Here is a 25550-nt window from a genome sequence, read left to right as displayed (position 1 = left end):
AATACAGCATTGCATCATGTTGGTGATGGCACCCTTTGACTTCATGTCCACCATCAACTGCTAACCTGAAAGTCCATATTTTTAGTTGATATGGTTACCTAAAAGCCAGTTTTAGTTGCCATGGTTACCTAGAAAATGCTTTTAGTTGCTATGGCTACCTGAAATGTTCTTTTAGTTGCTACCACCTCAACACATTTTAAGTACATACTCTTTCTTTATATCAAGCATGCAGCTTTTCTTTTAGGAATACTTCAATGAAAGTACTTTTGATTTCCAACTAATCAAAGGACTGCATGTCCTTCTCTTTTGCTGTAAACTACATGCTGCCTGGGTTGGGCTTATACAGAGTGCTGCTTTTTTATGGCTGTTATCAATATGACCCAGTCTTCAATCTCCTTGGGAGCATGTGCACTTTCTAGGCAAACTCCTAAAGTACTAATTGCTTTTTGGGACCAACTTTAGCATTCTAAAATGCTACTACCTTCAGGAGGTGTTACTCCTAGAAGGCATCCATGAAGCTAAGAAAGTGATGTGGCCCCTTGGCGTGACATGCAAATCAACCATCGTGGGCCACACTTCTCCTCCTTTCAGGAAGGAGATTGTGTCCTCTAGAAACACACAAGGTCTCCCATTTTTTTGTTTCAATTTCTTCCCAGCTGTTTGTAATGTGGCAAACTGGATACAACAATTTTTTTAATGCTCTTCTTCTGGCTTCTCCACTCAAAGTGCTCTAACCTTCAGCCAAAAGGAATTATTTAACCATAAGAGACTTAGACATATTGACTAACTCTGCTTGTACTTACTGCTTATGTGTAATCAGCCTGGGGAAATGCATGCATTACCAGAACAGTGGCATACCAACATTGCAGTCTGATTGTGTCTAAACACCAAAACAAACTGTGTTGGTAGAAGAATAATTGTTATGTTCTTGGCAAGGAACGGAATGAGTCTTGATTTTCTCTACAGAGGCACGTTTCGTCTCTCTAACTCCTTCCATAATAAATGTTCCCATTTCAATGACCCCACTAGTAACTCTTAAAGCTAAGTTGTATATTGTGGGTGCTGCTAGCCTTTTCTTAAGCCTTTGTAGATGTCCTAATGCTAGCATTGCAGGACCATAGTATGGGCACACTGCTTGGTCCCATTAGTCTGTACTTTCACATCCTTTTGTGGGGGGCGAATTAACATGTTTATTTGTAATATAGAAGAATAGCTTAACATCCACTAAGCTGGCTCTTTTCTTAGAATCTTTCCCTTGTAACATTCCTTCCTTCAAACTTTCTACTTAAAGCAAAAACTACACACCTTCCCCCTTAAAATTAAGCAAAAGATAATTAAACAAAAGATAAGCGTAAAAAAACTTGTGGATAAAACAAGAATAAGAGAAATTGCAAGAAAACCACAATTCATACGATATTCATTGTAATGAGCCAATACTGTAGAAAATCATAGGAATATTATTTGCTTGTGTACTCCTATGAGCATCAAATTTATGTCCTTTGTCCATCAAATTGTCACTGGGATGCAGGGTAACCTCTTTATCACTTGTTATACACGTTCCATGAACCATACCACCAGAATCTGCTGACTTTTCACACACATTACCAGACACATACTCTTCAAACAAATTCCCAGCTACATCTGATTTATCCTCCCTACCTAATGATGTCATGTCAGATTAACCACTCGCTCAAAATAAGAACCACCGTCCTCTACATCCTTCAATTACTCTGTCATCATCGATAAACCATTGCACACAGAAACTCTTCTGAAATTCCACATTTTACCACCCTCTATCCTCACAGCCTTACTAAAGATTTCCAGGACTTCTACAGGATCTGACCATTTGGCCAACTTCCTGTTGGACCCTTACTAGATCACCAACCTTCAATCTGGTCCCAGCAGATGTTGCCCTAGGACCGCTCTCACACATCTTTTTCTGATGCATCTCCACTCGCTCCCTGCCTTTAGTAAAATTGATCTCACCATCTCCCACATTCTTTCCTCTCAATTACTATGGAATCAGCTTCAACCCCGGTTTTCTTCCTTGTATTTCTTCAGACGGGATAAGCCTGTAACCAAGTTAGGTAACGTGCTGTATGTCAACAAAGTAGCCTGTTAAGCTTTCCTCCAAGGTAAAACACTTTTCATAGCCAATTAAACTGATTCCTTAACCACCCTTTTGAAACATTCCACTTGGCCATTGGCTTGAGGGTGATCATTTGACACACCTATGTAAAACCCCACATCTCCTCTAAAAATTGTCCATCTCCTTACTTACAAATTGGAGTCCATTGTCTGATACAAGTTCCTCTGGTATCCCCTCGCAACAAAAAATGTCATCCAGAAACTCTGACCTGAGTTGAAATAACCTATTGAGTTGAAGTAACCTTTTCTACCATTTTCAACTCTGGCCATTTAGTAAAATTGATTACTACAATTGGCAAATGCTTCCTTGCTAGGACTCACTTCTACTGCCAACGCCTTCACTGATCGATCACTACTCGCACATGGTTTGTATTCTCTCACCCAATTATCAAACACACTATTGACTCCGATAAAATTAATGTATCTCTCTATTCGTGGTAGACATTCCCATTTGATTATTGTCCGCTAACATGAAAACTGATTTCTTTAAATTCTGTGGGGGAACAATCTTATCACCTTTCATGACTATACAATCAGAATCTTTCAACGCTTCCCTTACTTAAAATAAATTATGCTGCTTCACGTCTCAGCTTCCTTTCCTCCAGTCAGCCTTTACTCAAATAACTGAACATCTTGCAAAACATATTAACTAAGCTTAGCTTCACTCCATTTTTCTTTGGATATAGTTTTTACCACATTTTCCTTTTCCATTCCATCCATTAACATCATCCAGTCTATACGCCATATCGCGTTCCACCTCCTCATCTAATGTCTCTTCATCCATAATTGGAAACCGAGACATACAATCAGCATGCTCATTAAACCGACCCAGATCGTACTCCCCCATACCTTGGTACTCTTGTAGTCCAACTGCCATCCTTGCTAGACGAGCTGTTAATATTCTTCCATCACCACCAGCTAACATATTGAACAATGGCTTATGGTCTGTTCTCAATACACATTTCATCCCCCACATGCTCAGAATGGGGCATTTTTAGAATCCTGTTTTATAGCTTAGTGGAGAAAATAAAAGTCTATTTATTATGACTTTGTCTTTGCAAATGTAAATTTAAGCACTCTGTACTTAGCAGTGTTTGTGGCACATGGCCTTTTGCTACTGATGGCACTTGCTACTAAGTATGTCTTCTCTATGGTCTGTTTGTGGATGTGCATACAGACTCCTCCATGCTGAGCACTTAGTACAATGTTGGAAGAAGCTAGGAGGAGAGCAGGCAGTTTATACAAGCCCAGAAGGTGAGCAGGCAGTTTATACAAGCCAAGAAGGTAGTGGTTAGAAGTAGTGGGTTTGTGACACTAGCTTTTGATTCATACACCATGTGAGATTGGGAGAGAGGAGTAGAAGTTGGGTATGATTGCAACTTTATCTGTGACCCTAGAAGCGATATACCCTCCTGTATGTATGTAGTTCACAGAGAATTGTGGGCTCTTCTCCTGCTGAGTTAGTAGCAACTGGATGACTTCAGCGTGCCTCAAGTGACCATCTACTATGAAGTGCTAGATCAGAAACTTCCCTATGAAATTAAACTTTACTACCTTATCAAGGGTTATATACTTGTCTGATGCCGCTTGAGCAAGCTGCCAAAGGATCAATGCATAGTTGACTGCATAATCGCTTTATGGTATAATACCAGGTTTTTGGTACAACCTGCTGAATTTTGAGAAGGATGGTAGGCTTATTTTTTTTTATTTATTCTGATATTAGCTCCTTAAACTGCTGAGGGCCAGCCTGAGGAGTCAATTTTCCATGTTTATGGCACTTCACACTTAAAACTTCATAATCTTTTCCCCTCAAAGTTATCAAGCCCAAATGTGCATCCTTTTCTACCAGTTATTGTGGATTCTAAAGGTTGTCCTGGTTTTGTGGATTCCACTGGAAGAAACTGGGAAAATAGACAAAATATAGCACATTTTTTTGTGGGGAAACAAAGTGGCGCAAGAGAGCATATGATTTTTTCCCCCTTAAAATAGCAATAAAAGGTGTTCTGTTCCAAGATCATTGTCTTCCCTGATTTTGGGAACATGGAGAGTTGTAACATAAGATCTGGATTTTTTAACCATAGTTTTTATAATTGTTCTAAGTGTTGTTTTCTCAGTGTCTAAAATTTAGATTGTGGTTATATATAAAACTTCGAATTCAGGTTTACCCATACTGTTGCGATTCAGAGGGCATTTTTCAAACTCTCTACTTTTTTGCTTACTTAGAAACCAGAAACTCAGTTGATAACAAATGTTTTTATTCAGGGTTCCCACACCTCTCCCTATAAAAAACAGTAGCTTACTTGTGTGGCTGAGCCTGCCCTCTGTGACAGGAAATGCCCCAAAACACAACTTGGTGACATCAAAAGTTGCCTTGCACATTGACCCCTTCTGGTGATGTGGGGAGCTACTGTATGTGTGCCCGGTCGTAGCTGCCTCTCTGGGAAGCCTGCTAAATCTATGCATTTCTAAAAACTAGGCACCCAGGGGAGTCCCAGGGTGGTGTTACTTGCGTGGATGTGTATGTTTTCTTTTACAAAATCCCTTCAGACTTTAACCAGCATTCCCACAATTCTCCATATAAAAGAAGTTGCCCTGCTTGTGTATCTGGGCCTATCACCTGCGACATGTGTCAATGTATTAGCTTTGTGACCTTCGTATGTTCCCAGGGTTATTTCGATCGTGTCTTAAGCATATGAAGTAGAAAATCCTTCTGGTTCGTGAACCAGAAGGATTTTCTCCTTCAGTGTGGTGTTGTAACCATTGGTGTTCGCCATACAAGAGAGGTAATGCAGTGGACGCAAACAGTTTATCCTCTGTATTAAAGGGTTTAGTTTTTATAGTTTAATATGACTATTTTAATATTTTCAATGCCTGTGTTTGTTGTTATGGGATAAATGTGTTCATTATGAGGGAGAAACTAGAAAGTACAGTAACAAGTTCAACACACTTGGACATGTAATTCATAGGTCCTGTTTGAAAGGGGTGGTACAGCGAAGAGAATACAATTATTTTCTGTACCCAAGCATGTATCCCCAAAAATATCCATCCTGAATTTTGCTTAGTTTTTTGCCAACTGCTGGTGTTTTGAGACACTGGCATGATTCATCTGTTCCCCCACTTAGCTTATTTTGTTGATTTTATAGATTGTTTCATTCCTATCAAGAGTAAAGTGATTAAATGGTATCAAATTGGAATTGCAGTTTGACTTTACAGTCCATAAAGTAATTAGATAGAAGTGCAGCATTTTGTTTTAGACAAATTGTAGATATATAATCAACAATGAAATGTCTAACGTGTGAGAATCTCTTAAGGGCACCAGGATAAACCGAGACTCATTAAAAGGCCAATTTGACCTGTGACATAGGCATTATATAGTGGGACCACTGGAGAAGAAGTAGAGTCACTGTTATGCTGATGATTGTAATCGACATGTAGTGAGAATTAAAGTTATGTTTACAGTTAACTTGTTGTAATACAAGTATAGGGCCAGGCAGAGAAATAAAACTGCACAACCTTTCAGAACCATTGTTCTTCTTTCAGTTGGCTTCCCTTTTAGTTTACATGTGATTCATGATTCCTAATAAACAGCATTGAAGCATTTCTTTAGAATAACTGTGCCTGCAGATCTCTGATGCTGACCCTGTCCTGCACTCGTCCTCTTGGAGGGATTTATGCTGGCGTGACTGTCTTGCTTGATGTAACTATCTTATGGTTGGCATCTTATGTCCACCCCATTGTACTGATGGTGTTGAACTCCTAGGAACTCTTCCCAAGAAGGGGCTGGAATGGAAGATTGCCAAGATCCATTACACACTCTGTCTCTGTGTACACGTACAGGGGTTGTTGCTAAGGTGCTTCCATGCACAAGCCCCAGATCGTTATTTTAAGCATATCAGCCAGTGTGCAATAGGCATAACTTTTTCCCTTTGTTGTTTGTACCTTTTTAGGAGCTTCTCATGCCCTTGGAGCACTCCAGAGAGAGGGAAGGAACATCATCAGGAGCTCCAAGAGTAAACCAGTCATCTTGGACTCTGTTTGCTTTGCTCCTACCACCTACTGTTGACTTCAATCACTTGACTGTTGTGTCTGTGCAGTCCTGTGATGTTAGTACTGATCTTGTACCAACATTGGTGGGGTTCTTCACTTGATATTTGCATCTTGTACGCATGAAGTACATATAATTCATAAGGAAATACTGAGTGCAGATTTGTATGACATCCATGTATGTCAGTAGGGCAGTCGGAGATAATTAAGCCTCCATTTCTGGGCAGTACCAGAGATTTCCTTCCAGGCTATTTTTGGCCCTGTAGAATATATGCCTGTGAGATTGCCTTTCCAAGGGAAACTTCTTGAGGTAGAAAAGGGGTTCTTCAAAGAGGTTGCCAAGGTTTGATTGGCAAGAATGACCCTGGTTCATCTTGTCTCACAATCCTGATTTTAAAAACTTTAGACTGCCACCACATCTTCGCATATTGGTTCTGAGCATATCACTAAGGGTACGCTGTTATTGATCATATCTTCCCTCTTACCAGTTGCCCAACCATATTTGTCCTGTACGGCACTGCACTTTGGTTGCTGCCGCAGCTTTGTCTTCTTTAATGCCATTTGGTTTTGCAGAAGCAAACTCATCTTCTGTTTCTGGCTCATCACCCACACCATGGCGATCTACAGCATAGTTTACTACCCGCTTTCTTGTAGTCCATCACCTGCCAGAAGATAAATTTGCCAGTTCTAGCGCTGATGATTCTTGTCCCTGGCAAATATTTACTATGATTGACCTAGTGCGAAATTTAAAATAGTTCGAAATTTAAACTTACCGCTATAATTGAGAAAATTAAAGCAAGAAATAGGAGAACAAGGGCAACCCCATACATTTAGAGAACCTGGGCTAATATAATATGTTCACAAAAACATTGGTTCACAAGAAAATAAATCTCTTTGTGAAACACAAATTGCATGCATAACCTTATTTTTTAGATAATTATAACAGCAAATGTACACAGGGTCAAACACAAACGTATCAATTGCAAAATTACTGAATTTATTGCACATCATTTCCTGATTTTATATTTCCTCGAATAAACTAGAAAAATTGCTCATGTTTATCAGCAAAGGAAAGGTGCTGTGAGACGTGCTAAAAAGTGGTAGACAAGCAGTGCATCACTATTAAAAGCCTTATGACTGGTGTAGGTGTTGATGACGTTTCGACCCCCGCTAGCTTGAGGTCGTCATCAGAACTGAGTAAGAGTGCTCTGAATCTGAACTGGATTGTGGAACCTCATCAACTGAATCTCCCTGGTTTCTGTGCACTCCATATGTTCCATCCCCTACTCTACAAAGGTATTAAGTGGCTGATACGGTTTGCAGTGTTTCTACTTGATCTATTTAATCAATTTCATCATTAATTGTCCACGAGAACCATATCATCCTAACACCACTGAATCAAGTATTTCAGATGCTTTTTCCTAAGGCCGGCTGGCCTTAGGTGAGAGGCCTTCAACCACGTCCCGTTCCGCTGTCAAGGACCCGCTGTCAGGGACCGGCCTGGCCGCTCTTTGATCATTTCATAATTATAGATTCAGAGCACTCTTGCTCAGTCCTGATGATGATCTCAGAATAACTGGGATCGAAATGTTGTCGACCTCTAGACCTATTTAGACTCCCTTTATATGGTTAACATTAATTGAAAAAGGACTTGTATGTCTTTTTAATAGTGATGAACTGTCTACCACTTTTTATCATTTCCTGCCATAAGGAACTAGTTGCAGTACAAATCTAAGGCCATCCAGTGTCCTCAAACTAGTTTGCATTGTATGGTGTTGTAATACTGAAATCCAAGCTTGTCTTAAATTGTGGAGTGAGGAATGAGACCTGTTTGCTTTAGAACAAGGCGTGTATCTGGAAGAAAGTATGAATGGTTTGGGCAGGACCTCGCATACGGTAAAGTACATCTATCCATATAAATAATTAAGTCGCATTAGATTTTGTGACTTTCAAAGAGTTCTGTCTTCAGCTTCATAGATCAGTGCCTCATCTCTTTTGTTTGCAGTATCCTGAAGTCGTATAGTTGGTGTTCCATATCTCATATATGTATTTATCTCTAGCCTGCTGCACATTTAAGTTTGAATCAGAGATTATAAATCTGTTAGGTCAGTGTTAAGAAGTGCCAAAAACAGTGTTTGTGAAATTCCAAACACAGTTAAATTTGTGCCAGAACATTTCCTCGTGTAAAATGTGGTGTACATTGATCCAATAGTTTACCACTTTTTTTTACAGATGGGTATAAACGATTTACAGCTCAGCAGCTAAAATAGCAATGAAGCTGATGGCTGCCTCTTGTCATTTGAGATAAGCTTGCCTTTGAATCTTCAAAACTGCAAGCTTTTTCCAGATGTTCCCTGTCCATAATGTAGTTGATTCCCTATTGCAGAGTCGTTTAATATATTTGTGTTTTATCAATGTTATTTTAATTTTTGTGATTGTGTGAAAGTTTTACAGTGGCATCCTTTGTGAGAAAATTACATTGGAAAGGTATTTTTGTTTCCCACTGTAGTGTAATGAAGAGTTAATTTAAAAAAAATGTTTTTCTTTGTGCCAGGGCAGACGGAATTATGATCCTAAAGGGTTAAAACAGCATGAAAGAATTCATTTCCACTTTAATGACCCAGCCTTGCTGGGCTAGGACGATGGGGAACATGCTTCTGACTTGTACTCCTATTGCCAATTAACACCTCCTAGAACAGGTTGCCTCAGCTAGTCATTGAACCAGACGCAGTCAAAGTAGTTTACATGCAGCTTGTTTTTCACACTAGTTGTTTAATGCTTACAAAATTAAAGTATTTAAAGGTTGCTTTTTGCTGGTCTGGGCAAGAAATAAAGTACATATACATGTATATGTGTGTTTCTGAAGCATCTAACGTTTATATTTTTCTCGTGATGTTTAAAGGTTTTGAGGTAGGTAAAGATGGACATTTTTAATTGCATCACATTTTACACACAGCCACGAATGTGATATTTCTGGACACTTCTAAGTTAAGATACGTTCTGCATAGCTCGGTGCCTCATTATCTTTGTATTCTTGATAATTGCTCCATTTGTGAACCTGTTTTGCGCTGCAGAGAAAAAAATATCACTATTCTCGGTAAGATATAACAAATTATGCTTAAACTACAGAACAAAATAAACACGTTTGTTAGCAGCTGCGGAACATTATTTTTCAAATAAACCCGACAATTGAGTTCACCCAAAAAAAAAGCGACACAGTGTACTACTTTGGCAATGTGTTGCCATAAATGATCACCTCGTGATTTTTTTTTTACATTATAAGAAAAATAAACCAGTTCTGAAGTGCTCTGAATTGTCACTTTGGTTTCTTGTTTATTCAGAAGGCATTGCAATAACACTATACTACTGAAAATATAATTGATATCATTTTGAACTTCGAGAAAAGTGGGAAATTTTAACTAATCATAGTAATAGATTTCTGAAGGCCTGAGTAGATAACACATTGAGGCATTGTTGTGGTGGCTGTAAGCACTGACAACAAGTGCTGAAAACGTGCTGCTAAGGGCGTTATTATGTTGAATCATGGTTTCACCTCCGAAGAAAAGCGGTAGTAGCCTTCATTAATGTAACAACCTCTGATATTTCTCTGTGAAGCAATTGTATATGGCTCCCAGATTATGATACTCTATTCTTTAGTGACTCAGCCATTATGAGCAGACTACAAATGATTGAATGTATTTTTGTATTAATTCTACGAGTGTCTCATTTAAACAACACGAGTACTATCCTAGCCTTGAACTAAGTCGTATAAAATCAGTTTACCTTCTATTTTTTATAATTGCTTTTATTTTTTAAGTCTGTCGTCCATCATGGGCACATGGATACATGGATAACCATTATAACCATTATTACCACAGTTTGCACTTTGTGCACGACAACTTTATACTGAAACCATTTCAAACATACAATGATGGAAGGGATTATTTACTGTTATAAAACTCAGTTATTCAGTGGGATTTAATTCGGGAACTCCCAGTTTAAAAACATAACGACATAAATGTTGTCTCCGATTTAAAACCCTCTGTATGCACATTCAGAAAACAAAATAGAATGTATTTTTTTTTAAAGTCTAGCCTTTGCCTCTATTTAGAAAAATGTTAAATCCTTCTGGAATAACGGATTATAAAAGTGTTTAAGAAGAGAATAGAATGCAATTAGTTAAAGACAATCTGTTATCGCAAAGACAGCGGTTACAGAACTTACTGTAGATACATTGGTATAACAGACTAAAATGAGACCTGACTAGAGGTGTGGAAAGTTAAGGAAAAGTTTGGACAAAAAGGTGCCTGGGAAATGGCTAAGGGGAAGCAAGATTGCTAAATACAATTGGAGATATAAAACGGAAACTCGAAACGGGGAATTAGGGAGCTATCCATTCTCCCCCATGCCACTTTACCCATGAAGAGAAGTGCTTTGTTTGTGCCATTGCTTCCATTTATACAGTATTGGGTGCATCACAGGATCTTATTAACGTCACCTTGCTGTACTCCGGTCGCATCCTGCTTCATGTCGCTGTGCCAGCTAGGTTTTCAAAGCCTTTATATTTCATTTAACCTGAACCATGAACGTTGCATCCCTTTTTGTATTGGCTCCACAGTTCAAGTTTAATGAGTAGTTGAGTGGAGAGAATGAGTGTGACCCAGATACGATTCCAGCAGGTAAAGGATTAAAGTAGATCCTCATGCAAATGTGACCGCAATCTGCACTGATTTTACCAAGTTCCAATTGCAGCTTGTTACTTTTACATGCATTTATTGGCTAGAAAAGGGTGTAGCCATTGGATGCCATTAGTCTAAATAAACGTTCCATGCGGGCCAAAAATGAATGCAATGTTTGCCTTTTTTATTGCTCCTGTGGTCCCCTGGCATTTTCTCAAAAGTAGTGAAGAGAAGTGACATAAGATACTATTTACTTGTGAATGTATTTATCTTTTTCCATGATTGAGCGGGTAATTTCTGTAGATCTTCCAGAATATATCTTCAGCTATACTGAAGCAGGGATTTCACCCCAAGGCAGTCTACTTGGGAGCTATCACGTTTTAAGCTATGAGCATTATAATCTAGTGGGTCCCTTAGTGTAGGTTGTGGCCTTTTGTTCCTGAAATATATAGATGTGTACTATTGCATATGAATTTAAATAGAACTGGGCCTCTGTCTACTGAACTGGTTTGTGTATTCTGACTGGCTTCCGGCAAAGCATTATTACGACTGATAGGGTCTTGCTTTTTTCAGGAATGGTGCAGGGCACCCTATGATTTGCACCTACACATGCTAATATTGTAAATTACCTAAATTTTCCATACAATTAATAAATGAATGTTAACAATAGGGCCATCCGAGATGCTCATTATCAGCATTTATAGGGAAATCTAATCAGATTGTACCACTCTGTTGTACTAGTGAGATGAGCTGTAGTTTTGCAATAGCACCATGCTTGTCAGCTGCACAAATATATAATTAAAAATACGTCCTTGCCCACCAACACCAAACAGCACATCTATCAAATGTTGATCACTGAGCAAGCATTCCTGTATTATATCTGAATTTAGTGCTTGGATTTTATATGAAGAGGGACTATAAGTAATATATTCACGTCCAAACTTTTGCTCAGATTTTAAATCACTATGACTCTCCACGAACCATGAAATCTCCTTCCTAGCTAAAGAAAAACCTAGATAGCCTAATAACCATCAGTTTTATCTAAAATTATTGTGTTATTCCTACAAACAAAATTTAGAACCACTGTCCAGTCCTGTTCCTGTACTGTCTGGGAATTGGCAGTTCTTTACTAATCAGTGTCCTAGATTCCGCTACAGCACCGCAGAAAGGTGTCCCACACAATCCCACTTAAACGCTTAAAAATATGATGACATTGATTCAACTCCCTCTGGACCTATGTTTATTGTTAACCCATCCACAATACATTTTCTGTAAGGCCTGGTGCATCACCTTGAAGTTGGTAAAGACTGCCAAACCAACCTCTACACATCAGGCGTGCTATCTCTCTCCTGACATTAAATGAACAAAAGCCTCACTTCTTGTATTGGTAAAAACCTCCCAGCTCCTCGTACCTATGTGCTGAACCACAAAGGAATGATACACCTCTCCCGTCTTCATTCCTTTCTTTGTAGAAAAACCTGGATTGCTTGCTACTCTCTATCCCACAGCCCAGTACTGCCCCATCTAACTATTCTGTACTGTGCTCAGTTGCTACTTGGCTAGTTGTGTGTTCGAAAAGTGCCAACACACACACAGATGCTGCCCGTCACACCACCAAAGTATATTGTTGGTTCCCATTATAGAGAAATGGGGATCTTGATCGCACCAGTCATAAGACTTTTGAACCAGAAAACTGCATTGGCTGCATTTGTCATCCTTTTGAACCAGAGAATTGCTTTGGATGCATTTAACTCTTCCTTACTCATGATGTAGGGCTGCCCTGAAGTACACACATTATAGGTTGGGCATATACTAATGTTTACAATCTCTTCAAAGCACATATTTAATGCTTTTAACAGTCTTACTTAAAGTGCTTAATGGCCAAATGAAGCATTAAGTTCCTAGTTGTATGACTGTTGGACAGGCCCCACGAAGGGCTCGCTCCCTCCCCGCATGACAGGGCCCAGACATCGGCTCTCCGGGTGCTACCCGCAGAAGCAACCCGCAACCCGTCCCCCTCCGGGACGCCGGCTCCCGGATATCTCTGTGCCACGGGCCCAGGCCCCCGTCAACCCCATTGCCCGGCCCAGCCACCATCTTGGACACTGCACCACGCGGCCGCGTGGCCTCGGCTCGACCCCAACCCTGGGCCTGGCCGGGCCCAGACATCCCGGCACCACCATCCATCCAGGAGGTGAACGGACCACTTGGCAGGTTAATGGGAGAAAGAAGTGTCGATGGCTCTCCCCCGCCAGGTGCCGATCGCCCCCAGCCTCCCCGGGTGCTGGCTCCACCCCCCTGCTGGGTGTCTGGACTCCCTCATCCCGGACCTCCCGACCTCCCAGTGCGAGGGTCCGGACATCAAAGGGCGCCAGACCTATAACTGAGGCAGCCCCAGAGCAGGAAGGGAGTTGTATCCTGGAGTCGAGAGACACCGAGAAGAACTCATCCTTGACGGACTGCTGGCGCTGCCGCAGCCCTGCCTTGTGAACTATCGTCCTGCCTGCTGGCGCTGCCGCGGCCCTGCCTTGTGAACTATTGTCCTGCCTGCTGGCGCTGCCGCGGCCTTCTGCACCGTTCATCCTCGTGGGACCTGCTGGCGCTGCCGCGGCCCGTTGTAACCGTCATCCTCGTTGGGACCTGCTGGCGCTGCCGCGGCCCGTTGCCACCTACGACCTCTTCGGGACCTGCTGGAGCAGCCGCGGTCTGACCCGTCCGAACGCCGAGCTCGAGGATTGTGAGCTACCACCGTTTCACCTCAGTACCCGTAGGTACCAAGACTGTCCCGCTACCCCCTTCCCCTAATAGAGACTAGAATTGAGAGGATCATCGGGTCCTGATCTCCTTGTATCGTACCACCTTACTCAAAGAATTGCCTATAAAAGGTGTTAAGCTGACCTTCGTGTGGTGTCCATCTGTGGGGGGGAAGTTACTTGTCTGTACGACCGCTGGAGACGGCCCTCACCGGAGGCCTCTCCCCTTGTGCTCGGCCGACCCTCCAGGTCCCCGTCTAACATTGGTGGCCAGCGGCGCGATCCGAACCAACGCGTACCGTACAGAGAGTAACTCACCCTACGACTAATCCACAATGACGACCAGAGAGAGCGGATCTGCAGAGAAATTCCAGATGGAAAAACTGGAAGAGTACAACCACCGAGAGCTAAAACAATTTTGCATAGAACTAGGCATTGCTACCACCGGTCTGAGCACGAAAGAGGACTTCAAACACGCCCTAGAATCCTGGGCAGAGACAAATACCGCCGGACCCCGGGACCTCGAAGCCCCGGAAACAAACACCACCCTGACAGAAGAAAGGAGAACGGATCTCTCCCGGGAAGAGATCCGAGAACGAGAGAAAAATAGACTTCACGAGTTAGAGCTGGCACGGCTCAAATTAGACGGAGAATTGAAACTGGCAGAACAAAAGATGAACTTAGAACACTTACGGCTCAGAGAAGAGCGAGAGGAGAAGCAGAGACAGAGAGAACTCGAAGAAAAAAGACTGACATACGAACACAATTGCAAGCTAGCGGAGATAGAGATGCGCAAACAGAACAAAGACCTAGGGGTGCCCGAGCAACCGCGCCCCCCAGGTACTACCGAACAGAAGGTCCACATCCCCAAAGATGTGGTCCGGGAATATGTCCGGAACGACGACATACAGCAGTGGTTCAAGGCCTACGAGATCGCCATGACTGCCCACCGGATCGCTCGAAGTGACTGGGGAGCCGGTCTATGGGGGAGATTCGTCAATGAAGGCCGTGATGCCCTGCTGCAGCTTCCGGACCATCAAATGACGTCCTATGACCACATGAAGGCCGCCCTCCTCAGTCGATATGGGCTGACGTCCGAGATGTACCGCCAGAGGTTCCGCAACTGCACCCGCATCCCGGGTACAACCTGGATAGAATATGTGAACTATTTCAGCCGAGCTTTCGAGGAATGGATCAAGGGTAGCAACGTAACCACCTACGAACAGCTCTTCAACCTCATTGTGTGGGAGCACCTCTCCAACAACTGCTGCGTCGAGCTCAGGCAGCACCTCCTCGACAGTAAATTGACTGACCCGCGGCAGCTCGCCGCCGAGGCTGACCGATGGGAGAGCACCCGAGTGGCTCGAAGTGGGCCCAATGAGCAGAACAGACCCAACCAAGGTCATCATCGTCCCCGAGGAGGAGGAGGAGGCCCGGGCCGGGGCAGAGACGCCGTCCCGGCCGCTCCCGCGAACTACACCCCGCCCCCGGCCGGCCGGGGCAACCCCCCGATGCGCCCGGGGTTCCGAGCCAACATTACGTGTCATCGATGCCAGCGAGTCGGCCACTATGCCAGTGACCCGACCTGCCCAAAGAACCAGACCCCCGGGCCCCGCCAGGTGGCTGCCGCCGCCCTAGGAGAAGAGCAAGTCTCCGAGGAGCCTGAAGATTACGAGCAGGAGCAGCCCGAGTGGGAACCTGCCGCCATGACCCTGGCCTGCCTAGGGGGGAGAGACCTGATCCCGCGGGCTCCCCTACCAGCCAACACCAGGAAGTACAGCCAGTGGGTGAACATAAATGGGTGTAAGGCCGAAGCCCTGCGTGACACAGGGGCCAGTGTGACGGCCGTCCGTTGTCACCTGGTGACCCCAGAACAAATCCTGCCAAATGTTCTTTGCCCCGTCCGATCAGCCGACAATTCGGAGAGCCTGTGTCGGATGGCCTGCGTCCCCTTCGAATGGGGAGGAGTGTCCGGGATGCTAAAAGTGACTGTCCGCGACGATGCCCCCGTGGACTGCCTCCTGGGGAACGATCTCGAGAGCTCCCCGTGGGCAGCCGTTGAAAGAAGAGAGCACCTGGGGATGTTAGGCCTCCCGGGCTGGGCGTGCGTAACAACCCGGTCCATGGCCGCCGACACCATCCCTAGATCTGAAGAACCCGCATGGCCAGCACCTCCTCCCCCGATCGCTCCGGAGGAAGACTCCATCCCTACCGACACCCCGGAACAGACCCAAGAAGAGCCCGCTCAGCCCCAAGACCTTCCGGACCTGGCTCAGTGGCGTCAGGAAGGGGGGCCCACCCAAGAACAATTCCGGCAAGAGCAAAAGACCTGTCCCTCCCTCGAGGGACTGCGACAGCAAGCGCTCGCCCAGAGCGCGGGAGACACCACAGGGGCCCACTGGATCTATTGGGACAATGACCTGCTGTACAGCGAACAAAGAGTAGCGGAGCTGGGGACCAGTCGAGTGCTGGTGGTGCCCCTCCGCTTCAGAGACTTCCTTTTGAACCTGGCCCATGATGTCCCCCTGGCTGGACACTTGGGGCAAGACAAAACATACAACCGCCTGGTGACTCACTTTTACTGGCCTAGGATGAGAAATGACGTCTCCAACCACTGCCGGTCCTGCCCGACCTGCCAGGCCAGCGGGAAGAGCAGCCGCAAACTCAAGGCCCCCCTGCAACCATTCCCCGTGGTGACCACCCTGTTCGAAAGGGTGGGAATAGACATTGTGGGGCCCCTGGACCCCTGAACCGCACAAGGGCATCGCTTCATCCTGGTCCTGGTGGACCACGCCACCCGCTATCCTGAGGCGGTTCCCCTTCGAACTGTAACAGCACCAGTGGTAGGGCGAGCCTTAATGGGGATCTTCTCTCGCGTGGGCTTCCCCAGGGAGGTCGTCAGTGACAGGGGCACGAACTTTATTTCAAAATATATGAAATCCCTATGGCAACAGTGCGGAGTCACCTACCGATTCACAACCCCCTATCACCCGCAAGGAAACGGACTGGTCGAGCGATTCAACCGCACTCTCAAGGGGATGATCATGGGGCTGGAAGAACCCCTACGCCGCCAGTGGGACGTGCTACTACCGTGCCTCCTCTTCGCCTACCGAGAAGTCCCCCAGAAGTCCCTCGGCTTCAGCCCCTTCGAACTCCTGTACGGACACCCTGTTCGCGGGCCTCTCAGCCTAGTTAAGGAGGAGTGGGAAATGGCCCCCCTGAAGACCCCTCCAGACGTCTACAAGTACCTCCTGACCCTCCGTAATCAGACCCGGCGATTCAGAGAGCTCGCCAAAGCCAATCTTGAGGCCAGTCAGGAGGACATGAAGAAGTGGTACGATCAACATGCCTCCTCCATCGAATTCGAGCCTGGCCAGCAGGTGTGGGTGATGTCCCCCATCGAACCCTGTGCCTTACAGGACAAGTGGACGGGGCCCTTCCAGGTGATCGAGCGTAAGAGCCCCGTCACCTACCTCATCGACATGGAATCCCCCCGGAACCCCCTCCGGGTCCTCCATGCCAACAGACTCAAACCCCACTTCGTGCGCTCGGAGCTCAGCCTGCTGATGGCCACAGTCAGTGGAGCTGAAGAGGACTCCGAGCCCCTCCCTGACCTGCTGGGGACCGGGGAAAAAGATGGTTCAGTGGACGGGGTCCAACTCTCCGAGGCCCTGACCCCGGAGCAGCGCCAAGACTGTCGGGCCCTCCTGCTGCAATTTGCACGCCTATTCTCCCTCACACCCGGGGTCACCCCCTGGTGCCTGCACGACGTGGACACCGGCGACAGTCCCCCTATCCGACACCGGCCGTACCGAGTACCAGAGCGGGTACGCACCTGCATCCAAGAAGAAGTCTCCAAGATGCTCGCCCTCGGAGTCATCGAACCCTCGGACAGCCCCTGGGCCAGCCCGGTTGTACTGGTCCCCAAAGCTGCGGCCCCGGGCACCACACCCGAGCTCCGGTTCTGCGTCGACTATCGGGGTCTGAACGCTGTCACCCGAACCGACGCTCACCCCATCCCCCGAGCCGACGAGTTAGTTGACCGCATGGGGGCGGCCCGCTACCTAAGCATCTTTGACCTGACGGCAGGCTACTGGCAGATCGGCCTCACCCCCAGGGCACAAGAACGATCCGCTTTCTCCACCCCGGATGGACACTACCATTTCAGAGTGATGCCCTTCGGCATGAAAAACGCTCCAGCCACGTTTCAACGACTTGTGAACCAGGTATTGGCGGGCCTCGAGGAGTTCAGCGCCGCCTACCTGGACGACATCGCGGTGTATAGCCACCACTGGTCAGACCACCTCCGCCACCTCCGAGGGGTCCTGCAGGCCCTCCAACAGGCCGGCCTCACAATCAAGGCCAGCAAGTGCCAAATAGGCCAGGGGTCCGTGACCTACCTCGGACACCAAGTGGGGAGCGGTCTGGTGGCCCCCCTCCAGCTCAAGATCGCTGCCATCCAGTCCTGGCGGCCCCCCGTAACTCAAACCGAGGTCCGAGCCTTCTTGGGGCTCACCGGATACTATCGGCGGTTCGTGAAGGACTATGGCAGCATTGTTCGGCCCCTCACGGAACTCACATCCAAGACCAACCCAAAAACCGTCAACTGGACTCCCGACTGTCAAGCGGCCTTCGAGAGGCTGAAAGCTGCCATGTGCACCGCCCCTGTGCTCCAGGCCCCCGACTACATCCGTGAGTTCATCGTCCAGACGGATGCCTCAGACCATGGCATCGGGGCTGTCCTCTCCCAACTGAACCCCGAGGGAGTCGACCAACCAGTGGCCTTCCTCAGCAGACGCCTCCTGCCCCGAGAACAGCGCTGGAGCACCATTGAGCGAGAGGCCTTCGCAGTGGCATGGGCCCTCAAGAAGCTCCGGCCCTACCTCTTCGGAACCCACTTCCGGGTACAAACAGATCATCGGCCCCTGCAATGGCTAATGCAAATGCGGGGAGAGAACCCCAAACTATTGCGATGGTCCATCTCCCTGCAGGGGATGGACTTCACTGTGGAGCATCGCCCTGGCCAAGACCACGCCAACGCGGACGGCCTGTCCCGCTTTTTCCGCCTCGACGAGGAGAGTCCCCAAGAGGATGGGTGACTCTCCCCGCCTTCAGCTGGGGGGGACGCATGTTGGACAGGCCCCACGAAGGGCTCGCTCCCTCCCCGCATGACAGGGCCCAGACATCGGCTCTCCGGGTGCTACCCGCAGAAGCAACCCGCAACCCGTCCCCCTCCGGGACGCCGGCTCCCGGATATCTCTGTGCCACGGGCCCAGGCCCCCGTCAACCCCATTGCCCGGCCCAGCCACCATCTTGGACACTGCACCACGGGGCCGCGTGGCCTCGGCTCGACCCCAACCCTGGGCCTGGCCGGGCCCAGACATCCCGGGACCACCATCCATCCAGGAGGTGAACGGACCACTTGGCAGGTTAATGGGAGAAAGAAGTGTCGATGGCTCTCCCCCGCCAGGTGCCGATCGCCCCCAGCCTCCCCGGGTGCTGGCTCCACCCCCCTGCTGGGTGTCTGGACTCCCTCATCCCGGACCTCCCGACCTCCCAGTGCGAGGGTCCGGACATCAAAGGGCGCCAGACCTATAACTGAGGCAGCCCCAGAGCAGGAAGGGAGTTGTATCCTGGAGTCGAGAGACACCGAGAAGAACTCATCCTTGACGGACTGCTGGCGCTGCCGCAGCCCTGCCTTGTGAACTATCGTCCTGCCTGCTGGCGCTGCCGCGGCCCTGCCTTGTGAACTATTGTCCTGCCTGCTGGCGCTGCCGCGGCCTTCTGCACCGTTCATCCTCGTGGGACCTGCTGGCGCTGCCGCGGCCCGTTGTAACCGTCATCCTCGTTGGGACCTGCTGGCGCTGCCGCGGCCCGTTGCCACCTACGACCTCTTCGGGACCTGCTGGCGCAGCCGCGGTCTGACCCGTCCGAACGCCGAGCTCGAGGATTGTGAGCTACCACCGTTTCACCTCAGTACCCGTAGGTACCAAGACTGTCCCGCTACCCCCTTCCCCTAATAGAGACTAGAATTGAGAGGATCATCGGGTCCTGATCTCCTTGTATCGTACCACCTTACTCAAAGAATTGCCTATAAAAGGTGTTAAGCTGACCTTCGTGTGGTGTCCATCTGTGGGGGGGAAGTTACTTGTCTGTACGACCGCTGGAGACAGCCCTCACCAGAGGCCTCTCCCCTTGTGCTCGGCCGACCCTCCAGGTCCCCGTCTAACAATGACTATATCGAAGATGTGATGGAGACTAGCACTGGTCTAACAGAAATCTGAAGTTGTGTGTGGACTTGCCTTGCTCTTGTCCATGAAGCTCTACTGGAGCATGAATGCATTATTGTGTCCTTCCACTACTCACTTTTTCAGGTGGTACTTTTTTCTTTTCATTTAAGCACTTAGCTAGCCTGCATGTGTGTTCCACCTGTCTCCCTTGTGTGCTTTTCTGGCCTCCTCCATCGGCTCTGTGTTTCTCTATTTCACTCGTGTGCTTCTACCACACGCCCACAATTTCTTCTTGTGATTGTGCTTTTTCCCCTACCAGCTCCAACTTTCTGTCTTTCGTTTGATTTCCCCACATGTGCCCCACGTTGCTTCCCCCTACTCATGTCCAGTGTGGCTTCCCCCTACCCGCACGCCTAAAACCATTGGCATAAGCCAGTAGGTCACAAAGGCGAGACCTATTGTCTTTGACGATGCTTGTTATGGTTGTCTTGTTTCCTGGTCACATTGCTATGGAGTCTGTTGACTTCATTTAAAGAAAGAATAACTACATTAAAACATGCTATTTTAGGTTGTTGAGACACCTGGACGCTAGGAATGTTTTTTTAGACGTGTTTTTTATGTGAAATGTGTATTTGACTTCCCCAGCGATTATTGGTGTCTAACTTTGTTGGTACGAGTTTTGAAAGATGACTTTACTATAGCAAAAAACAGGGCGTTTAGCAAGATGACAGTCATTTTACAAAACAATAGAGAAGGTAAAGATAATGGGCTGTGGAGCAACCTACTTGTTTGTTTTAGAACCTGGTCTCCTTCCACGTAGGCTTGCTTTAAACCAGTTTTTGAGAATGTGTGCTTCGCTTAGTGCTTTTTTCGTTAAGTTCCCCCAGAGTCTTTGTGGTTAGTGACAGGATCAGGCTTTTATTTTCAACTTATAAATATTCCTTTCTCCATCGAAGCCACTGATGGCTTGCCCCTGCCATTTGTGCAAATGTAAGGGATAAAGAGGTTTACAGATGGTGCATACGTTTAATAAATAATGTTTCAAGAGCAGAGGAGTTGTTTTTCCGTTTTTTTTAACATACATACATTATGCATAAAAAATATGCTTTAAAATGTAGTTGGTTTACACAACAACAGTTTACCGGAGTTCCCACCTTCAAACTACGGTACGCACTTCCTCTTTAGGATGAATGTTTGGTTTAAAGGGAAGAAGCCATTTTTTCCCAGTTTGAGAAACTTCTTTTTTGAGAAAACATTTTAGGCACAATATATGCCCAAACTTATGCCCTTTGTATAACATATAACACCCTTAAAGGAATTCATAAGAAGCTTCTGTGAACGCGCATGCTCCTTGTTTTAGTTTTCATGTGTGTTACTGCCTGGTGTTTTTGGAACAGAGTAAGGGATATGTAATTGTAATATATATCGCTTACTACCCCAGACGATGCATCGAAGCGCTTTTCGGCGAGTAGCACGCTGCTTCGCAACCCGTGGTGGATTAGTATAGGAAATTATAAATTGTTAATTAGAACGGTGTACATTTGAGTCTGTAGGTAGGATTGAATGGGATATAGCAGGGAAGAGTCTGGAAGGTGTTATTTGTGCGATCATGCAGATGTAGAAAGAAGTGAAACACCAATTTTCTGCTAATAAGTGTAGCAGGCATTATTTAATTTCATTACAAGTTGATATACTTGTAAATTGAGCCATTTTTGTATTGTTAACGAATTGCAAGGAGATTCTCGAATATATCATTAGGAAACGGTCAGCGTAACAAAGACATTTTCAACTTTACTAAAGCTGTTTTCACGTTAAGTATTTTTAAGATTTATTTTATGATGAGTGGATACAGACTCTTCAGTTTCAGAAGAGGAAGAAGACAATAAGTGATCTTGTAAAAACAATTCTAACAAACCCAGTTCAACATGCAGACGTGTTTTGTGTGATAGCATTGATGGTTTGGAAAGAAATCGGTCTAATTTTTGAGTCACCGCTACAAGGTGATTGCCCGCCTATTTGGTTCACAGTTTTGTCTCCCCAGAGACTAAAGATGCATTTTCTCACTATACCTGCCCTACTGCAAAGCGCTCCCTTAGCCCCCGTGTGCAAGTTATGTTTAGCTCACAACTAGGCAGTGCGATGGGAAATTGCTGTTTGTGCCAGTTAATCATGCTAGCCCAGCAGCATTTACATTCACACCACTAGAAGAAACATGTGGGTGATAGGAAAATTGAAGACGATTTACAGTTTAAGAACGATAGCCTGTTCCTGGCAGTTTCAGCAGCACTTGCTCTACATTATTGTAGAGGGCCTGTGCAGCCTCTTCAGAAGACGTACAGTTGTGCATATATACGTGAATCCCTTCAGTTATAAATGGATTGTTATTAATATTGAAGCCGCATGACAAAGCCATGGTACACCGTTTATAAAACCGCATTCCCTGGCATTTACAATAAAAAGATGATTTCCCTTATTTGTACTTTTCATTAAGTAGTTCATAGTTCGATGTTCCATTTGCAGTGTAGTGCATAACAACAAATGAACTAGATGCTTCATGTTTTGTTTTTGTAATTCCTGAAGTTTCAGTGAGGAGAAACTAAGCTCTAAAGTTTCAGTGAATATAGCATCCGGCCCTCATCTTTGCCACCCATTATGCTACAAGTGCTCGTGTTTCCACTCTCTTGGTCTACAACCCTTACGAGGCTTCACTTTTACTATTAAATGCCTGCATGGAACGACTGAGGCGGTCTCTGACACAACTAAGGACATGTAACGTATCGTCATCCTCAAATTCCCTGTTTCTCCCTACTGCACATGCAGAGTCAAATAACCGTGCTCTCGTATGCTGTTCCATCCAGATTGTGCGCCTCATTTCAAGTTCACTACAGTGCCAACAAATGATGTAACTCTGGTAAATATCTAACTTTGTGCTGGACCTGACCCTTTTTGCCGGGTTATACCCAAAGTTTTTGCTTTCTTCCTCCTATTTTTTCGGACTTGGTTTTTTTTTGGGCTCTAGGACTCTGGGCCTTTTACAACTGCTAATCAGTGCGAAAGTGCACATGCTCTGTGTGTAATTTGTAAAGATGATTGGTTTATACATGATTGACATATTTGATTTACCGGTAAGTTCCTAGTAAAGTGCGCTGTGTGCTCCCGGGGCCTGTAAATCAAATGCTACTAGTGGGCCTGCAGCACTGATTATACCACCCACATGAGTAGCCCTGCAAACATGTTTCAGACCTGCAATTGCAGTGTCTGTGAGTGCAGTTTGAAACTACCATAACAGCCCTACAAGTGCACTCGCTTGCACAGCAGACCCTAGGTGCAGAGTCAGTGAGTGTAGGACTCAGGAGCGGACCCTAGGGGCAGAGTCATTGAGTGTAGGGTTCAGGGAAGATTAGTAGTAGACGTGCTGCCTGACATATGCATTATTATGAAATGACATGCACCTACCTGAGATGATAGTCATTTTAGAGATGACACTTCAATACCTCTGCTGCATTGTTGGACAAGCTCATTGACTGCGAGAAGGCAGCGTGAGAAGGGAGCAGGTCTCTTGCCCATCATGCCGGTCATTGTGCCATTGTAAATGTGCATTACAGCGGGAGTACATGAATTCATGTATTGTGTGGACCCATGCATACACATTTATGCATGTACTGTCTAGGTCCATTAAGAATCTATCAGCCTGCTGTCACTGATGCTTGTATTGCCTGGGGTGACATGCATGTGGTAAGTTTCATGAGCTTAGGTGTGCACCGCGGGTGGACGGAGGACAGGAAACCTACCTCTGTAAATGCACTTTGCATGGTATGCTTCGGAGTTTTGCTAGATGATCTTGGGGCTCGGTACTGTAAACTCTCAACAGGGCTATTAAGGGTTGTTCGAAGCGATTTTAAGAAGCATAGGGATCGGAGTTGTGTCTTCTAAGAGACAAAGGGTGTGTCCAAGTGTCTGTGCAACTGAGGGCCTGAGACAAGGGAACTGGGTGCTTGTCAAAACAAGGCCAAGATGGAAAACTATGGCCAGAAATGCGCAGATCACAGTAAAAAAATGAAAAAAACATTGACAGTATTTATTCAGGGTACATACATACATATATCACATTTCGAATGTCTAGTAATGTTTTGAAAAGGGGGTGATTTTTTTTTTTTACCCTGCCCCCACTGATCCCTCCCCTCCCCTGCCCTCCCACTGACCCCCTCCCCCCCCATCGATCAGCCCCATCTGTGCGGCCTTCGGCCACAAGCCAGACTGCAATTTTGGCACCCGAGAAAATGATTGTGAGTACCCATGATCTAGACAGTCACAAACAGGTAGTTGAGGTGTGCCCTGCATATCCTGATTACCCATCACCTGGCCAATACAATTCCTGAGCTAGAGTGGTGGGAGGAGTTGTCACTGATACCTGAATAGGGCTGTGCCTGGCCTCTCATAATGTGTCTGGAGCCAAGACAATGCATGACAGGATCTGTGCACCATAATACTATCTGTTGAAGTATGCCTACTTCAAATGTCAAAAGGGGTATAAGTATTGGACTTGAAACCCCACATTTTTAGAACACCTCTGGACTGAGGACTCTCCTGAGAAGAAGAGCTGAAGAGCTGTCAGGGGTAGTGCTGCCCTTTTGGCGTGTGTTGGTTTGCTGGGTTTGCCTGCAGTTGCTGCTTCTGTCTGTGAGCAGTAAAAGAATTGGACTTTGCTTTCATGTATCATGCTTTTCCAAGGTTCTCCAAGGGCTTGTCCATGCTTGTCTCCTGTTGAAAGTCGTAGAGCCATAAAAGACTTCACCTCCAGCCCCTGGACTTCTCTGGTTGAAGTTCTGACGTGCCAAGTGGTGCCAATTCCAGTTCTGGGCCCTTGGATGTGCCTCTGCTGCAGAAAGAAGAAGAAAATCCATGCCTGTTTTTCCCGCTGCAATTTCACAATGCGGTTGAAAATCGAAAGCAGCAAAAGGATCGACGCAGTGCCTGTTCGCAGCTGGGAGAACCAATGTCGCAGCCGGAGTCCTGAGCACCGTGTCTCCGATGTCCGAGACATCTGCTCAGACTCCGACACAGGATGGTTTTTTTCATCCCATTGCATCGCCACGGACAAAAGATTGACGTAGTGCCTGTTTGTGGTTGGGAGCATCCCCCTTCGCCCTCCCCCACCCCCCACCCGGAGCATCTAGATTTTCCGCACATCGCACCTGTGCACCAACTTTCCAGCGCATTGATCCGCAGAAAGGGCCGCGTTCAGATTTTGACACATAGCTTCTCCTCACAGTAAGGCATTGAAGCAACCCTTCTGCTTACAGCAGATCTGACGCCTCCATTCACCTGGGACTCAAGAATTGACACATTGCTGCGTTTTCCGACGCATCTCTCCTTTGTGGCTGTTTATCTTCTTGGATTTTGATGCATCAAAAGTACCTTGTGCTACAATCACCACATCCATAGAGTTATATGGACAACATTGATTAAACCTTTGAAAAGTGAAATATTAAGGTCTGTATGTTGTATTTTTGTCATTTTGGTCTTGTCTGAAATAGATAAAGTGTTTCTTTTTCTTAACTGGCGTGGAATCCATTTGTCGTGTTTTCACTGCGTTACTGTATGTGTTTTTGTACAAATGCTTTACACATTACCTCTGAGATAAGCCTGACTACTCGTGCCAAGCTATCCAGGGGGTGAGCAGGGGTTATCTTGGG

General features: G+C 46.2%; 1 protein-coding gene across 1 annotated transcript in view; it reads left to right on the top strand.

Annotated features, from left to right (window-relative positions):
• The window catches only part of PSMD14 (proteasome 26S subunit, non-ATPase 14), a 498726-nt gene that overhangs the window by 152376 nt on the left and 320800 nt on the right, over nucleotides 1–25550 (top strand). The window lies entirely within an intron of this gene.

Source organism: Lissotriton helveticus, chromosome 3_1 (genome assembly GCF_964261635.1).
Source record: "Lissotriton helveticus chromosome 3_1, aLisHel1.1, whole genome shotgun sequence".
In the NCBI taxonomy this organism is placed as follows: Eukaryota; Metazoa; Chordata; class Amphibia; order Caudata; family Salamandridae; genus Lissotriton; species Lissotriton helveticus.
Note: the sequence above shows the minus strand (reverse complement) of the source record. Positions and strands in the feature narration are given on the sequence as shown.